At 37.9% G+C, this 15,498-nt stretch overlaps 1 protein-coding gene and 1 pseudogene across 2 annotated transcripts in view; one reads left to right on the top strand and one right to left on the bottom strand.

Moving 5' to 3' along the window:
• Nucleotides 1-15,498, bottom strand: part of LOC6054790 (lachesin) — a 189,183-nt gene that overhangs the window by 140,920 nt on the left and 32,765 nt on the right. The window lies entirely within an intron of this gene.
• LOC6043053 lies at nucleotides 3,535-4,479 on the top strand (annotated as a pseudogene).

Raw genomic sequence — 15,498 nt, 5'->3', positions numbered from 1 at the left:
ACAACTGGTCCTTTGGTCTCACCCCTGTATGTGCCACCAGGTGTTAGTACAGATACCATGCTGGACCAATCTCTGTCCCAGGTATTTCATCTCTCCTCTCGCCTGAGGGCGTCATTCAATTTAGAAGCGAAGGGCGATGGTGGAAAAATATTGCTTGTTTTGAGCAGCAACACATAAAACACAACACAAGTATGACGCTTGTGGGTGAAATTGATGCTTTGTGAATTGGAAATAAAACACTCTTTGTAATAATGTTGTGTAGAGATGCACGTCAAATTGTAAAAATCACTGAGAAATTCTCTACGAAATCGGTCATTTTTCTTTAATTTTGATTTTTGTATTTTTTAATCCGGCTGAAACTTTTTTGGTGCCTTCGGTATGCCCAAAGAAGCCATTTTGCATCATTAGTTTGTCCATATAATTTTCCGTACAAATTTGGCAGCAGTCCATACAAAAATGATATTTGAAAATTCAAAAATCTGTATCTTATGTAGAGCTGGGACTTCGGATTCGATATTTTCGGACTCCGGATATCCGGATAATTATCCGGATACTATCCGGAGCTCCAAAAAAACGGATACTATCCGAAATTTACGGATATCCGGATATTTTTCCATGTAATGCAGCAAGAAGGAAGCATTATTTTCCCCATTTTTTGGTACAAGCAGGGCTCTAAAAGGGATCGATCACTGATAGTGATCGCACGATATTTGACACAGCTAGCCTATCAGCTGTCATTTTCCATTTGATCGTTGATAGAGAACTCAGAACGCCTATCATGAATTCAGTGCTAACCCGGGCAGACGGTAATAACAAAATTCATGTCATTTCAATAACAGATTTTGTTAAAATAACTGAAACTGTTATTGAATATTCTTGTAAATAAATTTTCGAAGAAAAAATAATAACAGTTTCTGTTATTTTAACAAAAAATGTTATTGGGATGATATTCAATTGGAAATGTGGAATAAGATAATAATAACAGTTTAAGTTATGTTTTTCCATTTAATTCTAAAATAACAAGAATTGTTATTGGTTAGATATTACATTGGAAATGTGAAATAAGATGATAATAACAGTTTAAGTTATGGGTTTCCATTTTATTGCATAATAACAAAAACTGTTATTGGTTTGATATTCCATTGGGAATGAGAAAAAAGACGATAATAACAGTTTTAGTTATGTTTTTCATACCCGAGGACACACTCATTTTTTTATGATAGTAGAATAAATAAGGAAAATCAAACCTTATGTTTTTTTAATTTGAAGTCTCCTTTTGTGTTAAATAAGGATAAGAGCAATTCTCTGAGATTTCGGTCATTCGATTTTTTTTGTATTTTTTAATCCGGCTGAAACTTTTTTGGTGCCTTCGGTATGCCCAAAGAAGCCATTTTGCATCATTAGTTTGTCCATATAATTTTCCATACAAATTTGGCAGCTGTCCATACAAAAATGATATGTGAAAATTCAAAAATCTGTATCTTTTGAAGGAATTTTTGATCGATTTGGTGTCTTCGGCAAAGTTGTAGGTATGAATATGGACTACACTGAAAAAATTGATACACGATAAAAAAATTTGGTGATTTTAATTTAACTTTTGTCACTAAAACTTGATTTGCAAAAACACTATTTTTAATTTTTTCATTTTTTGATATGTTTTAGAGGACATAAAATGCCAACTTTTCAGAAATTTCCAGAATGGGCAAAAAATCTTTGACCGAGTTATGATTTTTTGAATCAATACAGATTTTTTCAAAAAATCGAAATATTGGTCGCAAAAATTTTTCAACTTTATTTTCCGATGTAAAATCGAATTTGCAATCAAAAAGTACTTTAGTGAATTTTTGAAAAAGTGCACCATTTTCAATTTATAACCTTTTTTAGGTAACTTTTTTGAAAATAGTCGCAGTTTTTCATTTTTTAAAAATAGTGCCCATGTTTGCCCACTATTGAAAAAAATATTTTTGAAAAGCTGAGAAAATTCTCTATATTTTGCTTCTTCGGACTTTGTTGATACGACCCTTAGTTGCTGAGATATTGCCATGCAAAGGTTAAAAACATGAAAATTGATGTTTTCTAAGTCTCACCCAAACAACCCACTATTTTCTAATGTCGATATCTCAGCAACTATAGGTCCGATTCACAATGTTAATATATGAAACATTTGTGAAATTTTCCGATCTTTTCGAAAAAATACTTTCAAAAATTCAAAATCAAGACTAACATTTCAAACAGGCCAAACATTCAATATTACGCCCATTTGAAATGTTAGACTTGATTTAAAATTTTGAAAGTATTTTTCGAAAAGATCGGAAAATTTCACGAATGTTTCATATATTAACATTGAAAATCGGACCTATAGTTGCTGAGATATCGACATTAGAAAATGGTGGGTTGTTTGGGTGAGACTTAGAAAACATCAATTTTCCTGTTTTTTAACATTTGCATGGCAATATCTCAGCAACTAAGGGTCGTATCAACAAAGTCCGAAAAAGCAAAATATAGAGAATTTTCTCAACTTTCCAAAAATATTTTTTCAAAAGTGGGCAAACATGGGCACTATTTTTAAAAATGAAAACTGCGACTATTTTCAAAAAAGTTACAAAAATGGCTATAACTTAAAAACGGTACACTTTATCAAAATTTCACTAAAGTACTTTTGATTGCAAATTCGATTTTACATCGAAAAATGAAGTTGAAAAATTTTTGCGACCAATATTTCGATTTTTTTTAAAAATCTGTATTGATTCAAAAAATCATAACTCGGTCAAAGATTTTTTGCCCATTCTGGAAATTTCTGAAAAGTTGGCATTTTATGTCCTCTAAAACATATCAAAAAATGAAAAAAATTAAAAATAGTGTTTTTTTGCAAATCAAGTTTTAGTGACAAAAAGTTAAATTAAAAATCACCAAATTTTTTTTTACCGTGTATCAATTTTTTTCAGTGTAGTCCATATCCATACCTACAACTTTGCCGAAGACACCAAATCGATCAAAAAATTCCTTCAAAAGATACAGATTTTTGAATTTTCACATATCATTTTTGTATGGACAGCTGCCAAATTTGTATGGAAAATTATATGGACAAACTAATGATGCAAAATGGCTTCTTTGGGCATACCGAAGGCACCAAAAAAGTTTCAGCCGGATTAAAAAATACAAAAATTAAAATTAAAGAAAAAAGACCGATTCCGTAGAGAACTGCTCATAAAATGAAAGTACCTACATATTATTTTTTGCTTTTATTATATAATGCAACAGGTTTTCCTACTATCTTAGTTTTCAGGGTGTGTTTGTTACAAATTATATAACATAAGTACCTATTAAACCAACGGTTTACAAAATAAAAAGTGTCAAACGACCGGGGATTAGTTTACAAACTAAAATGGTTCAAACTAAAAAGTGTCAAACAACTGGGGGTTTAGTGTGCTTGCTCGATATTTTTTTTGTGGTTTTGTTGTTTGTGAACGGCACCTGCCGCTGCATGGCCTGCTTGGATGAACTGTCAAAATCGTTTGTTTAGGTTAGCGCTCCGTGCCAAATGGATTTTTTAACCCGTGCGATCCCGCGATTTGCAATAAGTTCGTTTTGGTGGTGATCCAAAGTTATCAACGGCCGCCCAAATGGAACCGAACGCCGTTTGATTGTAGGAGGATGGTAACGGCGAGCAGAACGGGAAGGTGTAGCAGGTGGTCAAGGCGCAGAAGTTCCATATCGGTTTCACGAAACACAACTTCTAACTCCGCAAGTTCACAGGCAGCCTGCGAAAATGATAAACAAGAAGCCTTCCAAGAAGAGGGCCCCGGCAAGAAGGTGGCCAACCCGCGCACCAAGAACTACGGAATCAGCCAGGATGTGCAACCCAAGCGAAATCAGTCCCAGTTTGTGCGCTGGCCCACGTACTTCCGCATCTAGCGGCACTGGGCGTGCTGCAGAAGTGCCTCTGCAGCTGTTTTAGCTGCTCGAGAAGTACCGCCCGGAGAAGCCGACCGTCAAGATCCAGCGCCTCTAGGCCAAGGCGGAAGACCCGCCCGCCAGGAAAATGAACCAGCTACGCCAGGGTGCCAACACCTTGGTTTGGTGACAGAAGAAGTTCCAGCTCGTGGTCATCATCACCGGCCGGCCCTGTGCCGCAAGATGGGCATCCCGTCCGCATCATCAAGTTCAAGTCCCGCCTGGGAACGCTGCATTGCCCTCACCCAGATCGACAAATCGGACCGTGCCAACCTCGGAAAGCAAACCAACTTCAACGACCGGTACGAGATGATCCGCATGCACTTGGGAGATGACCTGCTGGGCCCAAGAGAATGGCCCGCATCACCAAGGTCGAGAAGGCAAAGGCGCGTGAGCTGACGCAGAAGACAGCGTAAATCTTCGAGTCGGGTGTGTGTGGTTTATCAAAAAATCTTGTATGAGTAAGGCTGAGAGCTCTCAGGTGTAAAGATTCTTACGGTTTAAGAGAAAAACGCGCGGAGAGAAACAAAATATAAAACAGTTAACGTTATGCTTTATCTCATTATGGAAAGAGTCACGTTGGATGTGGCAACCTTAGCGCACCTTAGCAGGTTCTTCTTAAAGTTGTGCTGATGAACAGGGAGAACCTTGATGCAGTGTGCCATTGAAACGTACGGCCGGAAGTCTGAACCCTGCAGCGTGTTGTCCATCGAGTTGGACAGAACGTAAGACCCGCCCGTTGCCAATCCTGTGATCGTGGCCTTGCGTCCTCGAAATCTGAAAATCACGTCCCGCTTGGGACGTCCACATCTTCATCTCGTTTCCAATCCTACCGGACATGATCTGCTTCGGTGTGTCGCTAAAGCAAACGGCCGTTAGCATGAAATCGCTGTCAAACGAGTGAATCACAGATCAACGTAAATCCCCACCGCGCATCCTGTCAGATGTTGATAATGTTCGCGTGACCCTGCATCTTCCGGAACCTCGTACACGTCCGAACGTCTTGTTCGCACGGCACCCGTGTGGCCATTCATCAACCCGACGTTGTCGCATTGTACTCGATTCACAGGTAAATCGGTCGGTCAAATCCTGTCGAAACCAGATACTGCTCATTCGAATGAAATTCGGTGGAAAATTCCTCCCGCCGTGACCCTCCAGCAGCATAATTGGCGTAAACAGGCTCGAGTTGCTCTTCGATGAGCTACTTTTCCTTGGTCGTGCAACTCCTCAGATCGGTGCGGGTTTTATCGCTCTGTGGAACCGCGACGAGCGCGTCGCTCGGACGCTTCTGGGCCGCCGAAATCACTGCGAACAATCGTTGCTCCTGCCGCTGTGCTCTCAAAAACTGAGCTGTCATTGATCAAAAACGATGACCAAAACCAAAACCGCCAAAACCTTTTCTGAATATTTATCAAAACAAACAGCTGACTTTGCGAGCAAGGCCGGTGCGACGGTAGTGGGCACGTTCTTTTGTTACGTAACGCAAAAAAATGACCCCATCGTATGTGGTTTCCCCAAATGACGTTTCATTAAATATTTAACATTCCAAAGTACAATTAAAGACTTGATTTTTTTTTTGAAAGGTCCAATAAGCTTTTGTTTTCCATATGTTTATAGGACCTATTCAAAAAAAACTCTGGATTTTCTCGGTTTTTATGAAATATTTTCGTTTAATTTTAGTAATTAAAACAAAACATAAACTAAGAAACCCGCAATATTCATTATGCGACTGCCAAATAATAATTTAAAAACAATCGTTTTTACTTTATGCGCAAACGTTGTTTTCGAACGCCCCCCAACACAGCTTGAAAGTTGAAACGTCAAACGACATCATCGAAGAAGGCGAAATGTTGTTGTTGTGGTGGGCGTTGGGCGATCGCGTTTGTCCGCCCGGAGTCCGGACAGAAAAATCGTGCAAGTCGCGCGTGAGTGTGTGTGTTTTGTTTACATCTTTGTTCAAATTCGCCGCACTTGTGATGAAAAGCTTGTTTTGTTTTGGTTTTTTGTGCGCGGTCGGACGGTCGCGTTTGTTTTTTTTTTTTCGATTCGTTTGTGTCCGGACAATTTGTTCCGTTCAGTTCCGTTGGTTCGAGCCGATGAAGCGACAGTGGAAGTGCAGGACCAAGTTCTAGATAGCATGGATAATGGATAGCAAGCGGAGTCAATTCTGCAACCGCGAAACTTCTAAAAGCTCTGGGAGATTACGGATGATGTTGTTGTTGCAGCTAAACAGGTGCGTTACGCGGTGTAGGATCTTTGCTACCGGCAGGTAAGTATAACTAAGTTTCAAATCTATGTTTGTCGATCTGGCAATAATTTCCACTTTTTTAACAGCGCCTTATGGAGGAGGAGGACGCAACATCGGTGCATTTCGGGCAGCTGGGTTTCGTGGGACGCATCTGTCCAGCAGCATGTGCTGTCACATTCCAGAATGTTTTGGAGTCTACGTGGCCCAGAGATGGGCGGTGGAGCATCTGATTCAAAACTGCAACACGTCGTTCAGATAAGTATTGTTTACTTTTTTTTAATTTAAACCCTCAAAACTTTGAATTCTAGAATACATTTTCAAAACGTTTTAACCTTTTGAAAATGTAAGCGAGAATCATTATTTTTCGCTAACTGCTTCAAAAGATCCTATGTACATAGGAAACCCATGGCGCATTTGTTGTTTTGAAAAAGTAATCTAGATTTTTTCTCAGAGATGTAGCAATATTTTGAAATGCTTTTGTATGTGTTAATGAATAATATGAACTAATTTCTAGCAAAATTTCATCCAGATTTTAAAAAAACATATGAGCTTTGCTTCAAACCAAAAAATAAACTAAAGACTGGCATTTTTTAAAATTTCTAAGAATAAAATACTCAATACTTCACAATGAATTTTAAAACAAGTAGGAAAAGTTTTTCAACATTTAATTTATTTACTAGACTCTTCCTGTTTACTTTTTAAATTGATACTTTGTGTGTCATTTTTATTTTCAGAATCGCGAAACGCAAACCGGAAGAAATGACGATTATAGATGGGAGAACAAGATCGTCAAAGTATGCTGTTTGATTGAACGGTAGAAGAACAATCAAACCTGAAAACGCCGACAAATGGATGCTCAACCATTATCAGGTATGTTTAATTAATATTATGCCTCAGTGATTATATCACTTTTTATTATATTTTTAAAACAGGGCTGTAAGCACACACTCTCAACTCCATCAACTTTGCTGATTTTTACTATTTAAACAACTCATTTTGTAAAACATTTGATAGAAACTAGCTTGATAACTCCCTATTGGACTAATTATCACTTAATTTCAGTTGAAAACGCTTTCTATGGGCTAAAATTGAATGTCAAATTGAAGCCAACATAAGAGGCACAATGGAATTCGATGCTGTTACCCCACAATGGCAATCAAAATTCTTTTTTCAAAATCAAACTAGGCAAAGAATACACGGAGAATGTAAACAAACTGCCTCACAACAATGAATAATCGCCAATATCTATAAATATTATAAATATTTAGCACTGAGCAATGCATGCCAATATTAATGTTAATGTGGATGGTTTGATTTTTTTGGGATTAATGATAACGCCTTTTACCGTAGTAATCTTTGTAATCTTTAGGTAATAATTTTATTCAGTACTTGAAAAATGTCTCAGAGGAGTGGAAGGGGTGTTTGAAGGGTCCTAAATGGGGAGGGTGCATTTAAAACGAATGAAATTATTTTTGGGATCAAAATCCATGTGATAAAATAATAACACTTTTTGTTATGCAATCAATCCATATAAATAACAGTTTTTGTTATTTGGGTGCTCCCCATCCATCGCTCAGAATATCTAACCTCGTTATTCTATTGTTCTGGATTCTATGTTATTAGTATGTTATTGCAATAACAGAGCAATAACAATTTGAGTTATTTTTCGAACAAATCTTTGTTATTGAAATTTGTTATTTTAACAACTAATCCGATCATCCCAATAACGGATTTTGATCTTCTCACAATATCAAAAACTGACCTTCCCAAGTTATTTCCGTCTGCTCGGGAAGTGATCGCTCAAAAGAGGACCGGTCGCATGAACGTTACACTCAGTGAGCTCACATGTATTTAAACCGAGAGATTGCCGATTTTGACTCTCAAAGAGTTACTCTGACTTGACGGCTTGTCTTCTCTCTCTCTGCTGCTCACTGCTCTCTTTAATTTTCATTGCTTACTTGGATTAGATAAACAAAAACAAACCCATCCAGTTTTTGCAAATAATATTATTATCAATTATATTATATTATTATAATACACCATATTCTTGATTTACACAACGAAATGGGGGTGTTTAAATCGAGAATCGTTTAAAAAAAGAATGTCCGTGACTTAAATTGAAAATATGACTTAAATTAAGAATCTTTGGGAATTCGTAATTTGTGGGAGAATTTTCAAAATGTATCAATAGTATTTTGTTTAGTTATGATATAAAAACTTTTTGCATGGTTTTGGAACACCTGGGATGTTCTAGTCCATCCGAAACATCCGGAAATGTTGTGCAACAGGCTAACCAAAGAAACACGCTGAAACTTCAAAATTTTGTCAACGGATCCTACCCATACTGCTTCAAGAGTGCGGTAGGCTACAGTGCATTGTTGTAACAACTTATTGGGATGATCTGGGTCATCCAAGGACTCCCTGGAGTTAAGATCTGTGGGTCTACCGCCGTAACAAGCCAGAGGTCGACGGGTTTTTACCCCGGAACATATCCGCATAGCTCCAGTGAGAATGGTAGACTACTTTGCTGATGTGTTGGGATATCCTGGGTCATCCAAGGACTCACTGAAGTTAAGATCTGTGTGTCTACCGCCGTTACAAGCCAGAGGTCGACGGATTTTGGCCCTGGAATATACCCGCATAACTTCAGTGAGTATGGTTGACTACTTTGCTGATCTGTTGGGCTGTCTTGGGTCATCCAAGGACTCCCTGGAGTTAAGATCTATGGGTCTACCACCGTAACAAGCCAGAGGTCGACGGTTTTTGACCCCGGAACATATCCGCATAGCTTCAGTGAGTATTGTCCCTAGGCAATGACTTTGTGTGGCGCTCATTCATTCGTGTGTGTTTGAGCGAAAGCAGAATGTCTACACCCTTACCAAAAATCATGATTTTTTGAGTTCCAAATCCCACTTTTCATACGATTTTTTGAGTTCAGGTACTACAACCATAAAAATGGTTATATGGGTTGAACTGAAAAAATCGTATGAAAAGTGGGATTTGGAACTCAAAAAATCATGATTTTTGGTAAGGGTGTAGGTCAGGCAGACGTAGCGAAAATGAGAGAAGAACTCAATCAACTGTCAGAAAAAATGTCGATCCATCACAACCTCTGGGTACAAGTGATGATGTATATGATGTGTCTTATTTCAACATAAAGCAATTCCATTTGAAAAAAAGCATTAACCGATAAAGAAGTTCCCCAAACGGGCTCAGAATTTTCTGGGGGTTCCTTGGCCAAAATAATAAGACCTTTATTTTATTTTTTTTTTGTTTGACCATTAGGGTGACCTGCACCGTGCTAGGGTGGTCTGAAAAATTGCAAATTTCGTAAGTTCCGCAAAACCCATAATTTTCAAAAAATCGTTACTCCACGCCAGTATAACCGATTTTATACGCAAATGAAAGTGATGAGTTGACCTTTCAAGGAAAAATAATTTGAGGACTAAACAGCAATTCCCCACGAAAACAGCATGAGTCGATAAAGAGTTTTTCGATCGAGCTAAATTTTTTTCTGGGGGATCCTTGACCAAAATAATTAGACCCGTATTTTTTTGTTTGGCCATTAGGGTGACCTACGCCGTGTTAGGGTGGTTCGAAAAATGGCAATTTTCGTCGATTTTCGCAAAAACCACTTTTTTCAAAAAATCATATCTCCGCGCCATTTTATCCTATTTTAGCTGTCCTAGACGCAAAAGAAAGGAGATTAGTTTGGCTATTTGGGAAAAATAGTAAGAAGTTTCAAAAATCTAGCTTAACATTTGAAAAGGTCGCATGAAAACTTTAAATGCAGTTTTGAAGGTCTCAGGACCTAAGAGCCTATGTCTGAAAGTATTTTTATCGGATTCCTCGGAAAATTTCACATAGCATAAAAAATGGTAAAGTTATGTTTTTGATACTCTGAGATTTTTTGAAAATAAAAACTGGATTTTTCTACGCGCCACGCGCAAAAATGGAAAAATGACGAAAACGGGAAAAAATCGACTTTTTTCTCTAAAACGGCGATAACTTTAAAATGTTAGCAATGACCTATCATTTTGAGCCCGATCGGAGAATTTTTTTTCGAATCATGCTGTTTTCGTAGGGAATTGCTGTAAAAAAAAAGCCAAACATTTGACAAAGTCGTTGAAAACTGTTTTATCCGAGAGTGGCGGAGGCAAGGCGGGATGGATGTGAAACTAGGCGCAGTAATTAACTATACTAAAAGTGTATTTAACTAAGATTAGTGCGCTGACCACGGGGACGCGCTGTCTTGTTTTTGCATGCTCATTTTCATTTCATTTGTGTCGCTGTTTGTGTGCTTGGGTGCATGTTATTTTATATAGGTGATGGGATTTTATTAAATGATCATTATATTGCATTATTATATTTAATTGATTATATAACCACACTATATTTTACACTTAACACATTATAGAAAACACATATGAAACTGTAAACAGGAGCGTTTGGTACGGTATGTCTACGCATCCTTCCTCCCCTGTAGATTCTTTGAAATGTGATCCGTTCTCAGAATCCTCTCTGCGGTAAACACAACGTAGTAGGGCTGGCCGCTTTAATTTTTGCAATGCATTTTCGGGTGTTCTCGGATGTACTGCAATTATTAATAATGAATGACAAGAAAAGTGCTTGTGGCGTAATATAATCACAAGACTTTCCAGCATGCTTTCATCGGACTGGCTGCGTTTGTGTTAGATTAGATTAGATTAGATTAGACTAGATTAGATTAGATTAGATTAGATTAGATTAGATTAGATTAGATTAGATTAGATTAGATTAGATTAGATTAGATTAGATTAGATTAGATTAGATTAGATTAGATTAGATTAGATTAGATTAGATTAGATTAGATTAGATTAGATTAGATTAGATTAGATTAGATTAGATTAGATTAGATTAGATTAGATTAGATTAGATTAGATTAGATTAGATTAGATTAGATTAGATTAGATTAGATTAGATTAGATTAGATTAGATAAGATTAGATTAGATAAGATTAGATTAGATTAGATTAGATAAGATTAGATTAGATTAGATTAGATTAGATTAGATTAGATTAGATTAGATTAGATTAGATTAGATTAGATTAGATTAGATTAGATTAGATTAGATTAGATTAGATTAGATTAGATTAGATTAGATTAGATTAGATTAGATTAAATTAGATTAGATTAGATTAGATTAGATTAGATTAGATTAGATTAGATTAGATTAGATTAGATTAGATTAGATTAGATTAGATTAGATTAGTATAGATTAGATTAGATTAGATTAGATTAGATTAGATTAGATTAGATTAGATTAGATTAGATTAGATTAGATTAGATTAGATTAGATTAGATTAGATAACGAGCACGATCTTTCTCTGTTTACTGTTGTGAGTAGAATGATGTTTGTCAGTAATTGACGTCATAGGGAAGGCCCCCACAAAGTTTAAGTCAAATCAAAAAATACAAAAAATAAAAATGGTCGAAATCGGCCGATTTCGTAGAGAGTTGCTCTAAAGGGTTGGTGTCAAATGGACTTTTGTGTAACATTTGACGCCCAATTGATAATTTACTCAAAATCCCAAAAAAACGTATTTTTCAACAAAAAAGTAAAACAAACAAAATTGCGCTCCCGTTTGTCGTAACTGAACTGTCAAAAATCAAAAGACATGTCGTTTTATGGGGAATTTAATGTAGGTACTTCTCGAATCTTCAATAACCCATGTAGAAAATTATGTGTTTTTCAAATTCAATTTTCTACATAGTCACTAGCTTGCAACGCCCCACCGTCACGAAATATCAAAAAATGGACCTCGGGTCCAAAGTTACCCCATAGAGTAAAATTTCGTGAAGTTAGGAAATCAAAAAGGGGTCGGGTCCACTTTTCTAATGATGTTAATAGGGGTTTTGAGAAAAAAATATCCGGATACCAACGGATATCGTTATCTGCTATCCGGAGCTCCGGATTTTGGATATCCGTTCGGATATCCGGATACATTCAAAGTCCCAGCTCTATTTCCTATGTTCATAGGACCATTTGAAAAAGTAAGCGAGAAATAAAACTTTTTTTACCTACAGTTTACCTTTGAAGAATTGGTTAAATATTTACCGATTCGACAAATTTTAGGTAATCAGTAGTTTTCATTGCATTCATCAAACACAATTGCCAATTTTGCTCCTACACTGCCCGTGTTCGCTCTCAGGCAAAATTATCAAGCTGAAAAAAAATTCTCGGCAAGTCTCTCCTACACAAAAAAGGTAAATAGGATTTCCTCCGGGTTTTTTTAAATCAATATTTTTAGTTTTAACTCGGTTTTCAATCGAACTGCATCTTTACCTCAACAGTGATTTAAAATGCAGATGGGACATTTATGCGAACATGGGCAGTACATGACATGCTAATATGTATTTGATATGATTCATTAGTTCAAACAACAACAATCGAACCAACTGAACAAGCACTAATCAGTTTTCCAGTGGAGCTCTGTTCTGTTGGGTACATTGTGCCTTGCATCAACATCAAAAAGAAAAGCTCTTCGTAACACATTTGACGTACCCCGTTACTCGTATTGAACCCGCTCTGACAGGTGCAATCGACGAGCGGCAACATTTGATGTTGATGCACAGACGATGTGTGTGTGTGGGCCTTTTGATGAGCTACTGAAGGTTACACTGTTGGAACAGTGCGACCAGAAAGAGATGTAGTTGTTTATTGATCTTGAGCGATTGTGGTACTAAATGAAGGATGACTGTTTGGGAAGCTGCAGAAGCTGACAAGCTGTTATGACCTCATCTGGGAATCTGGGAGATATTGCCTACTGACCTCGCTCTAGTCAGAAACCTTCCATGGTCAACTAGGATGGAGAATTCATCACAAAGGGCTCTTGTTAGTGTATAAAGCACTCTTTGTAAAAGATCAAATCAAAATCAAATTATTCGCTCTACAGCATTGCCTTGGCGTTCTCGATTGCGAGATTCCTACTCGAAACTAGGTGTTCGAAGGCTTGATTGTTGAGGCAATTGCAAACCTCTTTTTACACCTTAGCTTCCATCCACCCCGGGATTCGAACTGACGACCTTTGGATTGTTTGTCCAACTGCCTACCAGCGACTCCACCGAGGCAGGACCCAGGGAGACGACTCCTACACCTGGACTGAGCTAACGACCTAACCTTTTTTAGGTTAGTCCGGGACCAACATTTACTTCCCTTCCGACGGAAGGCGTGATCAGACAAATCTCGTCTCGAAAAATGCCACCGGGACTGTCTGGGATCGAACCCAGGCCGACTGGGTGAGAGGCAATCACGCTTACCCCTACACCACGGTCCCGGCTTTGTAAAAGATATTGTTATAATTATCAAGAATTACAAGCAACTATTTTTTAAAGAGTTGATAAGAGAGATAATTTTATTTCAATAACGATTTGAATCTTAATACAAAACGACGTAAACAGCTAAACTCCAAACATTCACCACAATGTATTCCTCACTTTACTTCGTTTCCGCTCCTTAACCACCGTCGCAATCACTTCCTCAAAGACCCCCTTCAGGCCGGCCCTTGTCCACGCGGAACATTCCACATACCCGGCAGCTCCCACCTCCCTGGCCAGTCCTAATCCCTGCTGAAACGTAACCGGTCCACAACCCTCGCCGGCCAGTTCCCTCAGCACTTCCGGATGGTTCCGCAGGTCAGTCTTGGTTCCACACAGCAAAAATGGCACCTTCCAGCCGCAGTGCTGCCGGATTTCCTTCACCCAGCTGGGCACACTTTCGAACGAGCCCAACTCCACCACCGAAAAGCACACCAGGAACAGATTCGTCTGCGGGTACCACAGCAGGGGCCGCAGCTGGTCGTAATCCTCCGAGCCGGGTGTGAAGTACAAATCCAGCGACGTCCACTCGCCACCGTCCACCATCGTCATCAGCGAGTAGTTGTCCGGAATGTCCGCCGGAATGCGAGCCCGCGGGAACTTCCCGGTGGCGTACGCAAACAGCATGCTACCCTTGCCGACGCCGCTGTCACCGACGGCAACGCACTTGATTGATTGCATCTTCCTAGACCTGGTTGGCAGCTGTGTCGAGTTGGTTCCGATGCCCATCAGCAAAGAGCCTGATCAACTGATTTTAATTCTCACCAAATTTATACTGATTAATGAGACGGATGGAGACCTCGATCAATTGTCGGTTTCGAACGGACAAGGTGATCCACTCGGATTTTCTACGCTTTTGGAATGTTTTTAAGTGATGTGCTGGAAAAACATTTGCAAATGGACAACATCTTATCTTAACATTAAACATTCATCAAAGCATTTTAATGCTGCCAGTATGCTCCAATAAGAAGTTGAAACCGGAACGTTTCTGTTTAGCGGAATTAACACACCGGATGAACGAATTTTCTTATTATCACATCACGTTCTCAAACATGTTGATGTTCTTCAAATTATCACTATAGATTGGGCGGAGTCAGATGCACTTGGAGTGTGGCAAACGAATCAGGTGAATATTACGTTTCGATAAGATTGATCAGATCAATAGTAGTGCGGTTGACCATTTTATGGAAAGTAGAAAGTTGGTATTTTTTCTTGGGAGTTGAGTGTAAATATGCAAAGGAATCAAAGTTTACCCTTGTAATACAGTGTGGTTTGCCAACAGAGATAAACAACACTCAAAGAAAATGTGGAAAATATGGGAAATTTGACATTCGATTTTTGGTGATTTTTTAGTAAAAGGTATTTTCTAATATACTTCCTATATATACCTGTTATATACTTTCAAGTATAAAATCAAATTTTTCCGGTTGAGATGGCATTTGAAATCATTATTTTTATGAAAATAATCTAAACTAATACTTAAAAATTGGAGCACACACCACAGATCCAATTGGGTACTAAAGCCCTTTGTCAATTTTTATGTACAACGGTAAACAACACGATTAAAAACCATTTCTGATCACTTTTTTTCATTTTAATGCAAAAAAAATTCTATGACAAGACAACATTTTTTTGATGGATCAACTGTGGTTCCTTTGGAACGAGCTGTCAAGTAGGAGCTTTTCTGTCAAGAAGGACCGCGAGGTTAATTTTTCAAAATTGATTTAAAAATCCATTTTAAACTCTTTGTGGTCGTACAAAGGGTCATTGTACTCAGAAAAATAAGCTTTATCGCTGCAAACAATAATATCAGCAATCTAAGCTTGATTTTAGGACCCAATTGATCAACAAGATGAGAAATTATCAATTAACTTGCGTGGCCTACCTCAGCAAATTTTTTAAATATAAAAGTTTTCATACAAAAAATCTATAAATTGAAAA

The sequence above is a fragment of the Culex quinquefasciatus genome, chromosome 2, assembly GCF_015732765.1.
Source record: "Culex quinquefasciatus strain JHB chromosome 2, VPISU_Cqui_1.0_pri_paternal, whole genome shotgun sequence".
In the NCBI taxonomy this organism is placed as follows: Eukaryota; Metazoa; Arthropoda; class Insecta; order Diptera; family Culicidae; genus Culex; species Culex quinquefasciatus.
Note: the sequence above shows the minus strand (reverse complement) of the source record. Positions and strands in the feature narration are given on the sequence as shown.